We start from the raw sequence: 16,605 nt of genomic DNA, 5'->3' as shown, positions 1-16,605 counted from the left end.
ATGTGCTGCAAAGCGCTAAATTTCATCCACAACTACTGTAATAATTCTTGTAGCAACCATTATGATACTTCCAGATGTTGGTACATGCATTATGCTTTCCAAGTACAACTCAAATCCCACATGTATCCCAAAACCACATGGAAGGGAAAAGTTAGATCTGGGGGTGGACAGTGTCTGCGTAATTTCCTTAGCTCTCTGCAGTTGTGTTCTCTCTCCATTCCCTTCTCTCTCCTGCCACAGATTATCTTAATGACTGCAAATAGGTATGAGGGATTTGCTGCCATAAAGGTAGCATGCCATAACAAGCAAGTCTTTGAGACAGCCACCATGTTTCTCATGCTAGCACCCAGATTTGTTCCCCAGATTTCTGATAATTCCATCATAAACATTGCCATCCTACAAATCAAAAATTGACCCAACATTATAACTATTGTGATGCATTTAAAATAATTCCTGAGGTTTCCAACGTGACTGTAATAATTTTCTTTTTTTTTCCCTCTGCTTTTTCAGCAGAAGCGAAACCCAAGGTGAGGATTCTAAACAAACCAGCAACAGACTTTGCATACAGTTTTTTGCTCATCTTTGGCTTTATTTGGATAGTGAACTTTTCCCCTTGCTGCTCCTTTGAATTTTGACTGCAAAAAATATATAGTACAGAAAAATGGAAGTCTGAAAAATGAAAGCAATGTTGCTGAATCCTTTCAAGGAGAAACAAACCCAGCTGCTCTGGGATTTCCATATTAAAAATAGACTGTGCTGTCGGTTACGGGTCCAGATTAGGCAGAGGGCTAGGGAAGCATTATTTATTTATCCCTTATTGTTTACTAGCATCTAGTGCCCTCACAAAATTGGGTAACTCTCCTGTTGACTAACTTCAGAGTTCATAGGGCAGAGGACAGCTTCTCATGCCGTCTTTTGTAAGGAGTACAACCATTGCCAGAGAAAGAGGACTTCCTAATTGACTTGACTGACTTTAGATATTACACTGTCATGAATTACTAGATTCCTCCCAGTCTAATTTTAGTATTTAGTAACTTTTGGTGGCTCGGGGATGAAATTTCCATGCTATCCTTTGAACTTCCAGGCACTTTGGTCAGATTGACGGAAACCTGATTTTTAGTGATTTGTCCTAATAACAATCCTGATTTTTCATCCCATCACCTGGCACCGTAACCCCAACGCATTAGGTTTGATGCGATCCCAGTCACTCAACAGGGACCTGGGCAACTGCCAAATGCTCCAGACATTTGAAATTGCTACGGGGAAACCACAGGGACTCTTCCGGAGGCTGGCACTCTACTGGGATTGCATTGAAAGGTGAAAACGTTATAGGAGACAAAACTTCATATATTACAGGAAGGTCCTCTGGGGTGACACTGGCTTTGGTTGGTGCATGCCATCTGGTAGTGTCCTGACCTCTTAAAACAAGTCTTCTAGTTGTTGCACAAGTTGTCTTTATCATGTCACATGCATCGTGGAAAAATGACGTCAGGGCTTCCAAAGAAGGAACAGCATTCTTCTTACCAAGAGCTCAGCTTTGGTCCTCTGCCTGACAGCAAACTGCACTTTTACTTGGCCACCTACTGAGCGGCAACATGTTTGAAGGTGAATCCCTTTTTGAGCTGCTCACAGCATCAACATCAATTGTTGGGGTTAAGTACTCTCTTCCCTGAAAAATATTTTCTCTTGACATTCATTATGTGTCACAGAGCAAAAAGCAGCAGGTCTGAACAGGGAGTGAGTGGAAAAGAGCCCCATTTGCTACCTTGCAGCATTATATACTGATCAGACAGGTAGATAAGGCCTTTTCTCCAAGTTATACAATCAGATTGGAAGTGGAAGTGAAGACCACATGTTCAGTATTGCTCTTTGTGGATGACTTATCACTAGAGATGCTAATTTTTCCTCCTTAGCTGGAGCATAAATACAGAATCAATAGAAACAAACGGAGTAGGAGGTAGTGAGAAAAGAGTATGTCCTGAATAAAGAAGACTAGTAAAACCAAATCTCCAGACACTGGCATAGTAAGTGCTGCTGCCTAGAAGTGTGGTCATAATCACATGCACATTTCAAAAAGGAAAGACAGAAAAAACATATTAAAAAAAAAAGAAAATTATAATAGCTGTTTTATAGCAGAGTGGTTAATTGGGTGAAATTTGGGTCTGAAAATTCTGCAGCCTTGTTGCATTGTGACACAGCTTTCCTCTGAGGGCCTGGGGCCAAAGGGCATCAGACGCTGAGTGAGAGCTGGCAGATTTTATTAGGCCCAAATAAGATGCTGGAAAGATGGGAGAAAGCCCTGGGAGGAAGACCACAGGCCTACACCAACCCCATAGTGCCACTGGCACCACTCTGCTGCCACCCTTCCTCTATTTCTCAACCTCTAAGCTGAGCTGATTTCTTGGTCTAAGCCCCACTTACGGGCCTGGGGAATGAATTCACCCCAGTGCAGTCCCCAGCCAGCGCTCTCCCCACAGGACAACTGGCATCCAAGCACTGCAGTGCTGGTCTCACGTAGCGTTGCCAGCTCCCCGCATAGAAGAAGCTGTCCTGGCCAGAAGATGTTTTGACTAAACTGTCTGCACTGGTGCAGCTGCAGTGTCACTTGTACAGGAAAGCTGGTCAGCTGTGGGAGGGCTGGGAAAAACTGTAACCCACATCGGTGATATTTTTAAGGGCAGATCAGGACTTCGCAGTGGTGTGGTGAGGCCTTGTGCTTATAAAATGTTTAGGTTAAAAAAGTGCTAATTGGCATTTTCTGCCCTTGGCAAGAACATTCTTTGGCTCCTAAGTGAAAGAGCAGGGGGATGATTTTTGATCTCGGACCTTAGCTGGTGGTAATTGACTCAGATACAGACAGAAACAGCTTACTCTTTCCAAGTAGGAGGAAAAGGGTTAAACTCCCCTCCCCCTGGTGTTGCCTTGAGACTTTCCAGCATCATAGTAGAAGCTGTACTGGAAATTTCGGGCAATGGCACTAGATAATACCTCTGCAACATTGGTTTAAAGCTTGTTATTCTTAAGTCTCCTTCAATGGCAATCCTACCAGCAGTCATTACTTTGCAGATACGGTGTCACAAGCAGCTTTCAAAGCACTTTACTAAGGTGATCAGTAAAGATATTCACCCTTTGGAGATAAAGGCTTCCTCTGAAGCAAGGGAATAGAAAGCATTTTGTTCAAGGCTACTCTGGAAAAGCCTCTAGCCAAGGGAAAATAGAGCAAACAGTATCCAATGTTATAAAACCTACCATAACTCAAAGTAAAACAAAAATTACAGGGATTGAGAGGTGAATATTAGTAGAGACTCAGCAATGACAAGTATATGTCCTGGGACTGAGAGACTTTAGGATAAATTAGATAAGAAAGTGTTAGAAAGGAAGATCTGATAATGGCTATAAGGGCTGTGACCACGGGGCCGGCTCAGCTGTGACAGTGACATTCCTGCCAGGAGAGGATGCTGTTCCTCTCTGACTGAGCAGTTTGATTTTTATCAGATGTGTGGCGCTAGAAAATTCTTAAGTGTTTAAGAAACTAAAATATTAACTTTTCCATATTTGATGTGAACTATTACTGAGAGCAACTGAAGAACAAGAACTGGCTACTAGAATATTTCCTTCACGGAGTCTGTTCACATCGCCTGATGATAACTTGATGGAACTACAACAGTCTCAGAATTGAATTATTTTTCTTCATAACTATTTTTTGACTACACTCCCATATCATGTATGTGAATTACAGATAGTATTTATACAGTTTTCTTGGATTGTTTGACCTTCTTGCTGCTGAAGGGCAGATGGGAAGATTCTTCAGGAAACATAGCTGTTCAAAAGAGGAGGTATTTTACAGTTGGCACATGACACAGATTAACATACAAATAACATGCCTAATAAACTAGAATCCGTAATGTCAATTCCCTACCTGAAGCCTAGAAAAACACACCATCATGGATTAGGCATTATTTGTTATATTGTTACTCATCATTTTGACATTTTATAAAAAAGTTAGAATTAGAATAACTGTAGTCCATTCTCAAGAAGAATTGTGTTTGCTCTTGATGAATGAACCTCACTCAACAAACCTTTATTTCAAAGCTGGGTTTTATTCTGTCAGCTGACTTTTCACATCCTGATTCAACAAAGCACTAAAGCTTGAACAAGTACGTATGGCGTAACTTGTGCTTTAAGCTGTTCTTTGCTGAACCTCGTTCCCAGAATGTATACAGGGAAAGATGTAGCCTTATGGCGCCAGGAAAATTCTCAGTAACGCAGTCAAATGATAAAGGCTTGGGATTCACTTTTGTATCTCATGATGATCAGCATTTTTCCTTACATTGCAGAGATACTTGGGGCAGACAAAGGGGAAGGAAACCACATAAGCTGTGCCAAGCCATAGAGTGGCAGAGCCTAGGATATGTTACACAGTTTTTATAGGGCTGGGGCACTGCACACAACAGGCAGCAACAGCAAGGGTTGGACTCCAAAGGCGACATCTCTGTTTCAGAAGAACTACTTTTCATTTACTTGAATGATGGTGATTTCTTCCTTTAGGTTTTGGATGAAGTGGAACCTAAAACAGAACAGCACCTCAACTTTGCATAACAAATGCCATCACTGTTCTTTTATGGAATCAGATTCCAACCTAAGTTTGGGGGTTCCCCATTTTTTTTTTTTTTTTTCTCCAGCGAATAGCCACTAGGAACCTTTTGTTATCAGGAGATAGCAGCAAGTATTAAAAGGAAATCAGGGCATAAAAATATCGGGCTTTTTGTCTGTGATCACCAGAATTAGCATCCACCTTTTTTTCACTTTCTTCTCATCCCTAAGACTCTATTTTCCCTATCAATTTCTTCTTGCTTCTCATATGATTCCTCAAGCTCACTTGCTACAGAGCAGACACTCCAGTGTGTATATGGCATGTCTGGTATCAAGCACACTGGTGATGAAACCTCCCCTGGATCTGTCAGACTCCTCTGACAAAGCAAGGGAAGTGGCAGAACAAAAGGATCTGATATTTTTCTCAAAGATGTCTGCCTAAAGTCTCATGCATGAGGAAAAATATTCTACAAGAGACACAGTCAAATCCATCTCCTGTTGCGATTGTCAATTTTCTGGATGATTGGAAGTCTGTAACCTGTACCTGAACCTTTCTGGTTGCTCAGTCTGTGGGAATTATTTTGGCGGAAGGCAAGACAAAACAAGTCCCTGCTGACTGCAGCAGAAAAGCTGACAGCCAAACGTAATTCAGGAAAACCCACAAGCTTACTCAGGCACCGTAGCCTGCGGATATTAGGGTCGGATCCTGTGAAGTGCTGAGGACTTCCTACTGGTTCTCTCCACCCAGGTAGCAAAGCTGTGGAGAAGAACAGAACCCCCCCTGAGTCCCAGCTCAATACTCTGCTGACTGCCTCCTTCTTTCTGGCTAATCCTGTAACACATTTCCATGTTCTAATTTTTAATTAAGAAAGGTCCCAGCATTCCAAGGTCACAAAAGAAAGAAATGGAGAGGGAAATGCTTTGGAGGAGCATACAGTTATATTAAGAAGGAAGGTAAACACCAGTTTTCCTCTTCAGTCGTTCATTATTTGCATATTAAAAATTCTAAAATCCTTCTGTGAAGGCCCAAGTTATGTTTGGGACACAGTATTTTTCCTCTTTGTTGTGTTATAAATTGTGCTTGGTAATTAATTGCAGTAAACGGTAAGACTATTCCTCCTGGAAATTTTGCATTTACACTTGTCAAAACGTCATCTGTGAATTACGCATGCTGAGGAGCTGCCTAATTTTGCTTTGATGCTGTGTTTAATTCTGGCCCTGGGTAAGCTGCCTACTTGTGCCCCAGGGTCACAAGCAAGCACATGGGGAAAGGAAGGCACACATATGTAGACACTAGCGATGTCTGTGACAGAAAACTCAAAGAAACATTTGGAAACAGTGAAAGCGAGAAATCATTGTATAAAGATGCCTCTTCACCCATGGTGTACAGAACAAAAATGAATCACGAAACAAAACCTTGTTGAACAACCTGACATTGCTCATTAGCTCGTTTCATTTCGATCACAGTATTTCTGCTCTCCCAGTTCTCTCTTACGGGTAGAAGACAGCTCTAGCTGGCTCTGCACGGGTCTTACTAGGAGAGTGATAATTTAGTTCATAAATTTTGAATCCTTTACATGCTTAATGAGTTTAGATGTGCATATAGATATACACTACAAGAGCTCCTATGCATTCTTGCCTGCCATGGGGACAAATTGCTACTGCAATCATCCTGTCTGGGGAGCAGAGCACATCTGACTTCTCTCCTAAGCCCTGGCTTTGCATGAGGAATCATTCTCCATTCAGAACCTTTATTAGGCATCAGGCAGCTCTTTGCTCACCTTATTCTCGCTTTCTAGTTCCAACTTAGCGAAATTTGCAGCATTACAGGAGTTTTCCTGCTTTTCCTACCCCTGTTGTTCTCAGGTTCCTCAGCAAAGGTGGTGCCTCATCTCTTCCAGCTATCCTCTTTCTACTCCTCAGTACAGACCCCTCTGTAGCATTTCAAGAGGCTTCACAGTCCTTTTCCCCCGCTACTCTCATGGTGCTTCTGGTGAACAACTTTACACCAAGAAAAAAGGAATAACTAAAATAACGGGTTTGTCTGGAGCTGTTTAACACACAATACATTACATCACAAACCAGAAATATTAAGGGTCTCCTATCACCTGCACACAGCATTCATGGAATAATTGATTTCCATTTAACACCACTGTCACCCTTCGAAAAGTATTTAAAATCTCTAAGTCTTCTAGAAGCTAAAATGAGAGCTGTTTAGCCATTGAGCAGAAGACAATAAGCCTCTCTTCAGACCAAACCAGTAAATCCTTTAAGAAGTTAGAATACATTTATAAGAGAAAATAAAAAGTTATGGATGTTTCAGAGGTCAGGCAGAAATGCCCAAGAGAACCCCTCCATTTGATCCACAGAGGTCAATGTTTATATTTTTGCTATTTATGTATGAAATGTTATATGAACGAGGTGTATTATCTGACAATTTACTGCTGCATTTTGCCTGATTTTCTCTAAGAGGTGAGAAAATGTATATTCCAAAGGTCTGGCTCTACAGACAAGAAACTGGCATTGAAATCAATTGAAAGAGCTTTTGCTTTGTGACCAGGTTTCCTCCCGGGAGCTGCGGATCATTTTCATGGGTGGAAACAAAGAAAAAAAAAGAAGTGAGCCAGGAAGGAAGGAAACATGCCAGAGAAGCATGTTTTTCTGACTGAGGAGGTATGTGGGGATGATGCTTTCCCTGTTTCAAAACACTTTCTGTGAGGGCCAAAACTTGCCAGCAGTTGGACCGAGTGATGTGTTTGGTACCAGCTCTGTGTTTAACAAGCTGTAATCTACTGACTGCCCTCCTTGTTTACCCTAGTGATAGGACTGTTTGGGAAGCAGGAATGGCAAAGATCACAACAATGCTTTGGAAGACGACATTTGTGGAAGGATGAACAGCAAAAGAAGTTAAAGAGAAACAAAGCTTGATTTTTATTTTTTAAAAAGGCAAAACCCCCTCTGTATTAATGTTCATTGCAGAACAAGGTAAGACAACCTAAAACTTAGAAAAAGCAGGGACCCATCTCCAAATGCCAGTCAACTGTCGCTCTTCTACAGTAACGTTATCAGCTTCCAACTGCAATGTCAGTCAATTTAATCATCTTGGCTAGATGGGAGGACCAAGACCAAGACATCTTGGCTAGATGGGAAGTGTCCCCTTGGGATGTGGCCTTCTCTGCCGTAGAGTGCCCAAGGAAACGATGTGTCTCTGAAGTACTTAAAAACATGTTTTCTGCTCCTAGCATATCCTCAAGGAGAGTGGGGGGAGATTTAGGAAAACACTGACCTGATGCTACAGCAAGAAAACTATTAATTTTCTTTGTATACCCTGCCAGTTTTCTTCTGAGGATAGTTCTGCCCAAGCATGAAGGAGTTGCAGAGCTGGTGGTTAGGGTGCATTATACAATGGGGACATGGAAAATCTCTGGTGAGAGATTTTTTTCCCTCTAGCATAGCTGTTCTGGGAAAATGATGTAGATTTGTAGATGTGGCCTTATGTTTCAATCATAACAAACCTTACAAGGTCCAGAATGCTACAGAATTTGGATCAAACTGCAACAAAATAATCGGCAAGAAAGGAGCTCTTTCAGAAGCGAACAACAGAGCAACAGAGTTTTCTGTTATTATTTGGTCTGATCTTTTTTTATATGAGGATGTTCTTTATAAGGTTTTGGATTTTTTAAAATTTTGTTTTATAAAGCAAAAGAAAAAAAATCACATTGGACATCTAGATTTCTCCTTTAGAGCATTTCAAATCTCTACTTTCATGTTGCTAAACCAGAATAAAAATAATTATGACATAAAACAATTTGCAAACTTTTTAATTAACAAAACTGGAAAAAAAAAAAAAGTGAGGGAGAAAAAACCCCAAAATATCAAGAAAACTTGCAACAGGTTTTCTCTAAGCATGGGTGGAGTGGAAAAAGTGAGCCAAGATAATTACCCACACTTAGTCATAAGGAGCAGGAAACACAGTAAAAGAAAAAAACCTCTAATTGGAGCTGGTTTTCATATATATATTAAGGTGTTAATTTCCATCACATCATACAATGCAAGAACATATGACTTGAAGTACAGGATCCTTCACCTGCATTATGAAACGATTAAAAAAAAGAAAGTATATATGCAGCTGTTGATATACACATGCACGCGCTTCCATACACACACACAAACTTCTGCAATACTCCGTGTGCATGGAAAGTGTTTCTTTGCTTTCAGCCATAGGCTGCGAGCACTTCTACAGAGGAGTACAGGAAAGGCAAAAACCAAAGCTGCAAAACCATCAGGCTGGAAGCCAGTTGCAGAAGCTGACAGAAAAGAGGTCTCTATCTTGTTGTAGACCAGGTCTGACGAGGTGTCAGATAACCACAAATCCTCAAGGTAATTAAGAATGACCACAACAAATCCTAATGGAAAATTCATCTTTATGCCACAGGCTTCCTTTCTTCCAAAGAGCAGGGGAACAGAGGCTGGACATACTATGCCATTTGAGGGCTGGAGGTATGTATTCTCAGTATGCTCTGAAACAACTTCATTTCAAGGGAAATTTGACTGATCAATCTAGCTGGTTTTTCTTCAGTTTGAAATCATTAGTATGACAGAAGTGTGTGAGAATTTGAGCGGCCAAATCTACCTGCTGGTGTAAAGTGACGTAGTGTATCCAGCTAAGAGACTGGACCTATGGATCATCAGGAACCCCAGTGCCACAGCCTGCCTTTGCTAACTTTGGGTGTTGCCCTTGTTCATCTTTATGTCATGCCATGTCAGGGCTTTTAGAATTACACGTACTGATGGGTTTGTTGTTCTAAAGGGTGGTGATGTTACAGGCACAAGTTCTGCTGGAGCAGAATCTCCTTTCAGAGCTGCACAAGATGTCAAATGGAAAGTCACCTAAGAATTAGCATGGAAAAAAACAGAAGTAAGCAAACAAAAAACCTCATATATTTGTATTTGCAGTGAGAGTGTCTCTCCCCTCCCATTTCTGCTGTCATTGTTGTAGAATGGCATTCAATAACACTAAGTCATTAACCTCTAAAGAGGGAGAATGTTAATTTGGGTGGCAACATGGAAAGACGCCAGCAAAACTAGTATGGGTTAAGAAATAGATTTGACTAGGCAACATAATGTCAGAGACGATTCATAAAGTGTTCCATGAGTTCATGTCTCTTACCTTCTCCTCTTCCTCTATGCTCCATCTAAAAATAGCAAGTGCCTATCCACATCCCTGGGAAGTGGCAACACAGATACCTGTCAGTAATACCAGAAGTCTAGCTGTCTCCAAAAAGTCTAAGAAACACCCATTGACTCACAGGGCTCCCAGATGCCAATCAACCTAGGCAATTAGGTATCCTAATTTTCCTCCTGTCTACTCTAGCGAACTAATGTATAAAGGGAGGTGATTTCCACTGGAACTGTCTCATTCCTTATCTTTGACTTCCAAAAAAGGAAGATCACACCAATCCATAACTTGCTGAAAAGCTGATGAGATCCTCAAACCAACAAGCTACTCAGATACCCTTTGGACTTAAGACAATCACTTATGTAACAGCCACAAGAACTTCAATAGTGACATCTCTATCAAAAAATCAAAAGCATAAACACGCTAGGCCTGACAAGGTAAGAATTACTTACTCTTTAATTACTCTTTAACCTGACTTTCCATTATTCTCCAAGACCTAGCTGTGGCACCTAGTCTGATATATTCACTAGCAGATAAACAGATGAGGAATCACGCTAGATGCCATATGAGCTCTGTAATACTAAACCAGACCAGTCCTCCCCAGAATCACCTATCTAATCCAAGAAGAAGGGCTGCTAAAACAAGTTTGGAGGCGAGATGTTGAGATTTGGTCAGCCATGTGGCCAAGGACATAGTTTGAGAAGCTTATGTGATGCATTTTCATGTATTATAGTTTTATAATGTCATCTTAGTCATCTCCTTTCCTCCTATGAGTAAAGGTATTTACAACTCATCTACCGTCTACAACCAGAAGGAGTGCTCATGGGGCAGTTGATGCGCTCTCCAAAAAATACAGTAAGAACAGAGCCCAGCCCAGAAACACAGCCAGTAGTCTCTTGGCCACATGCTGAGGATTAGGCAGTTTCCACAAATCTTAATAATGTTTATGAGATTTATAGGTGAATGAGTTTTGATTAAAAATTATATAATGCACTACTAATACAGCTCTGCTTCAGAATTAAGTTCCCTTAGACCAGAGCAGTACTGGGCTTTCTCACTGTTCAAGTAAGAACCTAGAAGCTCACCTGATATTCGAAAAAATTCCCTTGCTATTATGGTAAATAGTTTTCATTCCTTAGATCAGCCATACAAAGCGATAAAAAGTTTTAATGATTTTGGCAGCAACTGAGACTGTGGTTTAGTGGTAACAGACTTCAGGGGTAAAACAGAACTCCCAACGCTTGCTCAGTACCAGCTTTCCAATGATGGCAAGAAGCAGATGCTTCAAAAGAAAGGGGCAAAAAACTTCCACACACTTTTTCCCACCACCAGGAGAGACATATTCTGATCTGCTATTACATTTCATACTGATGTTTAAATCTTTGTGATTCCTTTAGGCTGGAAGCTTGATTTCCCTTCCAATGAAATATATAGGAATTTATAGCTTGATGTTTTCCATAGAAATATCCAGTCCATTTAGGGATATCTGTATGCCCCAAATCAAGGTAATGAAACATTTAGCTAACAGTAAACATAGGGCTATGCTTTGTTTGTTTGACAGCACTTTTTGTGCCACATAGCCAAATCATCAACGTAATGATTTATGCATTTTGCTACTCACAAGTCAAAAACTGTGAACAGAAATGTCAGAGTACATGCCACCTTCTCCTGCCATGCCCAGCACTTGGGCCATCTGAGCTTTGTGATGCCACTTCCTCTTGCTGCTCCTCTGTTCATCAGAGGACTTGTGACAGTCTGGCTGGGGCAGGGCCTGAGTCCATCATTCATCCTCCTTACGAATCAGCTACGCCACCGTGGAATTTTTATTGGCCATAAATACTTTATTGGCTAGATTACTATGATTTAAAGTGTTGCACCTAGTAAATACTGTGTGCTATTTGCTTTAGCAATACCTGTGGAAAAGGGCAACCTGGGGACCCAGGCAATGCTGGGACTAGTGGAAGTAGGGGATCTGAATGACTAGAGGGGGGCCTGGATGAAGAACGATCTGAGGTTGGTCTTGGAGGGAGGTCCATGTAGTGAAGGGACTCTCCATTGGTGTGTGCTGCTACCATGTGTTGTAATGTTCCACTTCACTGACTGTCAAAGCTTTCGACAGCCTCGCCTGCTGACTTGTGACCAGGGGATCCCTTTCAACACAGGGAAAGTCTGCTGAGAGAAAGAAAGAAAGAAACACTTTTAAAAAGAAATAAATGGTAGTTGGTTTTCTGGTGGTCTCATTTTTATTGCCTGTGGATTTGTTGCTGGAGTCTCGCCTTCATTGTAGAGGTCAAAGCTGATGTTATCAGATGCAAGACATGGCTTATACCCGCTTCGACTATTGTCATAATAAATAATTGGAGGGGGAAAGGCATATTCATTAAAAGGTTTTCATAGTTTTGTAAAGGTATGTGGATTTCTGGCCCAAAGAGAAAGAAGAAAAGACCAATTTACTTCAGAAAGTGAACTGAGAATAAGTAAACAGGACAATATGCTAAGGACCATCTGTTTTCCTTTCCCTGCCAAATGTTTGCTCACAACAACTAGGAAAAAGTGACCAACAGGGACTGAGGTGGTTCATTTCAGACAAAACTGGCATGTTCAACTGAAAACCTATCTGAAATGGCAGCCCTCCTGTCCTACGTTTCCCTAGGGACCTTGCTGTCACTAACACGTTTCTGAGCCATGGGAGCTGAAGGGGTCCTGGCATGTTCTGCACTACTTGATATTTCACAAAGACAGTTTGCTTCTTACTTCTTGAGTAACCTGCCAGGAAAAAAAAAAAAAAAAGAAAAAGAAAAAGAAAAGAAACTTGAAATTACAAATAGAAAACTGGCTGAAACATTACAAAAGATGGCACCAAAAGACCCAGCTGTTAAAATACACAAACACAAATGGAAGAGGGCACAGAAATGATATCACCATGTCTGTTAGCGCATCTTCTTTAATGGAGAAAAGCTGTCAAGAAGGAAGTCAAACATGCTGTGATGCATCTGAGTTGGACAACTCTTATATTACAAAAGTTTTCTTGTGAGTCTTTGAGTGGGTTTTCTGGCCACTTTGTTCCTACATGAAGTACTCACTGCATGCTAGTGTCCCAGCAATTCAGGGACTCCTGAGCACGGGGACTTTGCAAAGTCTGTTTCTTCATTCACTGCCAACATCTCCCTCCACAGGTTGTCTGACACAAGACAGGAATATGTGGAGACAGGAGACAGCCTCTTTTTCTTCCTTACCAATCAAATTTAAAGATCACCCAGGTGCGCCACAAAAAGGTATGTTTTCATAAAAAAACCTCTGAGGCTAACAAGGTGAAAACAGCCTTCCCAAACCCAGCGAAGTTTGGGACAGCTCAGGCAGAAAATTGTCCTGGTATCCTAACTGTAAAACATGTGAAGCCCAGCAAAGGAAGGCTGAAAAGGAGAAAGAAAATCTTTGCTAAACAGAAAAGAACGGTGGTTTCGTTTGTACAAACACTGCCGCTGGCACTGCTGCAGTGCTGCATGGTACTTTGTCTGGCGCTCTGGGGGAGCAACAGTAAATGTTGCATGTGGGTACAGGTATAATCTAAAAGGAGAGAGGATACCTGTGAAAAGGTAATGCCTGAGGGTGGAATAATCAGAGCTGCCTGGAAGCACATCTGCATTAGGCAGAGAGCCTGCACTCTACTAACGGGAGGTATTAGTGTTACTTAGACACGATCAGAATCACATTGCATGTAAGTGCTTTTGCAAGAGACTTCTGTAAGATTCTTAAATGTGACATATACTAGAACATACAGTTGCAATATCCATTAAAAATAAAAATACCACAGTGCAGAGGTATTTCTAGGACTAGACAAGCACAAGCTTCATGAACTCCTTACGACACAATAAAAGAAGTAAATGCAAACTTTCTGCAATGCATAGAAGTAAAGGACTGCATTGTGAAATGATGATAAAATATTGCCATCTGTTGGCATCCTGTGCAAGAAGATCCACATACACTTGATGTTTATTTTGCTTGTGTATAGTGAGAGGAGAGATGGTATACCAGAATGCCAAAAAAAGAGTGATTTCAAAAGACAACTCTCTTTTTTTTTTTGCAACTTTCTTTTTTGGCTTTGGGTATTCATCTCCCTCCACTCCTTCCCAGCTATAGTATGTGGCCACACAGGTTTGGCCAAGTCCAGCATCTGGATATCCAGGGTTCAGGGTCTACACTTTGGAAGTTGTCTATCCAGAAAACAGCCCCTCAGAGAGAAGCATTTTGATATTATCATTAAAGACAAAATCAGATTGCTGTAAGCAGCTGGAACACTGAGGGGAGTTTTGGGAAGCTAAGATATTATCACCTCAAGTGAAATGGAAGGCAGCAGAAAGGACCTTCTTCCCCTGCTATTGTACAGGCTCCTTGAAGGAGAGCAGAAGGTAATTGGTTTTATTGAAAGGGGGGGAAATTTGGAGTGCCAGCGCACTCACCCATGCAATGAGGCAGGTTTCAGGAAAAACAATAAAACTGCCTGCTGTTTCTTCCAGTTCGAGATAGAGAAAACCCTTTTAGTCAGACATTCCACATGATCTCAGTGCCTGGTGTGCCAGGAAAGCGCATTTCATGCGACCGTGGGGATTTCCAGTGTTGCTAAGGGGCCTCTTGCTGGAGCTTGCAGAAGGATACCATGAGACACACGGTATCCTAAGGCCTTGACACTCATGTTGTAATTCTGAAAATATCAACAGCACAAGCCTTGTATCAGATCCACAAACTTCAGGGCTTGGTTACCAACCAAAATGACTCTTTAGTTCTATTAAAATATTGACCTTACTCTTGACAATATCCAGCTCGAAAGTTAAAGACAGGAGAACCAACCTGCAAAATACCATATAAAGCTTCGCACCTTGCCCACAGGAAAAACGCCTGAATGCCGTTGCTCTATCTCAGAAACCTTGAGCTGAATGGGCAACTGGTTCTGAAGCCTGCTTCCATGTTTATCCCAAGGACATATCTGTCCTCAGCCTCTTCATTTGACATCTCTAGCTAAGGGCTCCAAAATGTTGTTAACCATCACTTGCATTCACTCCTCCAGTATCAGCATAAACACTGTCTGCCTGAATTTTACAGCATCACCTTGCAAGAGAAAAATCAAATTTGAACAAAGGTTCCTATGGGAATAGGAAAGACAAAGGGTGTGCAAGCAAAATATCATTATCTTTCTAGCTAGAAAAGTGAAATTATGTTTTAATTGGAAAGAAAGACAAATTTTTCAACCTCGGAATCTGGCACTATTAGGAACAGAGATATTAGTTTGAGCAAAGTCACAGAAGAGGTTGATGGTGTCTTGTTTGTGGCTGGAAGCTATGAAAATAATGGGCAGGCAAAAAAAAAAAACCCACCAACAAAAGAAATCAGAATTGTAAAAATGTCTAAAATTCATATGAATTTTTTGCAAAACATTTAAAATAAGTGTTAGCTTCTTTTTTTTTTTTTTTTTTTCAAATATTTTGAGTTAGACAATCTGCTTCAGATAATCAGATTTTTGCACTGAGTGGTAAAAGAAAAATGCCTTGTAATTATTTTTCAGTGAAGAAAAGTTTTGTTCAATAAAAAGTTGATGTGCCTAAGTAAAATTTTAAACAAAATATTGATGGTGCAGACATGGACTTTATTCTAGGAAACTGAAAACATGAAAAGTTATCCTTTTGCAGTTTTGCAAAAAAATGTTTATTCTTATCAATTCTTGCAGCTATTTCCATAGATTTCATTCTAAGCAAAATTTGATGATTTCCCTCAGAAATACACAAAACCTAATCTCCTCCATCTGCTTTTAGTTTTAGCTAAAAGTATGTCTAAAACAAGAAGAGTGATGCTTCAGAAAAATATTCCTGCAAAAAAAAGAAAAAAACCTGAGTTCTGGATAAAATCCAAAGATGCCTGACAGTTTTCCCATCCCACAAAAGCTTGAGATTTCAAAAACATCTTTGCTCTGCATTAGGAATAAATAGTTTAGAGAAAAAGAAAAGACCCACCCAAGAACATATAATAGCCCAGTGGTGAAAGCTCTCACTTGGGACCTTGGGTATTCCAATTCAAATATTCTGACTGTCTGTTAGAGACGTCTCTCACTGTCAAAAGCCAGGAGCTATCCTGATCTGGGAAGCTTTGGTCCAAATGGATTCGTTCCTGCAAAAAGTTGTGGTTTGATGAATCATGATGAAAAAGTTTCCTTCAGAAATTTTCAACTTATTGTAGAACAAGTTACTTCGACTAAAAAGCTTCATGTACTGTAAGGACCACAAGCTGCCAGTACGAATGTGCCACCTAAAATTATTAGGATCTTCATTGTTTATCATCAGCAGAGTTTTATGGAGTAGGATAGTAAGAGCTCTGGTCTCTTTGTGGAGGTCTGTAGCCCTCCAGAGGCAGAGACAGCACCAGCTGAGTGCAGTCCTCAGTTAGGGTGTACTCCAGTGGAGAAAACACATTCTCTTCTAGCAAAGGTCTCAGCAGGCAGGATGGCTGATGTGGGCAGGAACTGGCACCGCTTTATAGGAGTTACGAGCTCACCTAAATACAGGTTCTGCTTAGTTTTTCAGTGAGGGACAGACCCTGCCACTGGGCACTCAGGGGGGGTCAAAGTGGTTCAAGATAACAGAACTGACAACCCGTCCCTAAATTCAATCTGTACAGGTAGAATTAGAACCTCAAAAAATTAGTATGCTTCTTTGAGCGAAACTTCGTCCAAGGGAAATGATCCAACTCCTATCACTGCTCCATTGTCAGCGGTTGAAACATTAATGGTGGCAAGCAAGAATTGGAGGTGAAATTACCATTTTTGACTGACACTTTGGCTTTTG

This window comes from Leptosomus discolor, chromosome 15 (genome assembly GCF_034619465.1).
Source record: "Leptosomus discolor isolate bLepDis1 chromosome 15, bLepDis1.hap2, whole genome shotgun sequence".
NCBI classification, from domain to species: Eukaryota; Metazoa; Chordata; class Aves; order Leptosomiformes; family Leptosomidae; genus Leptosomus; species Leptosomus discolor.
The sequence above is the reverse complement of the archived record's forward strand: the minus strand, read 5'-3'. Positions refer to the sequence as shown.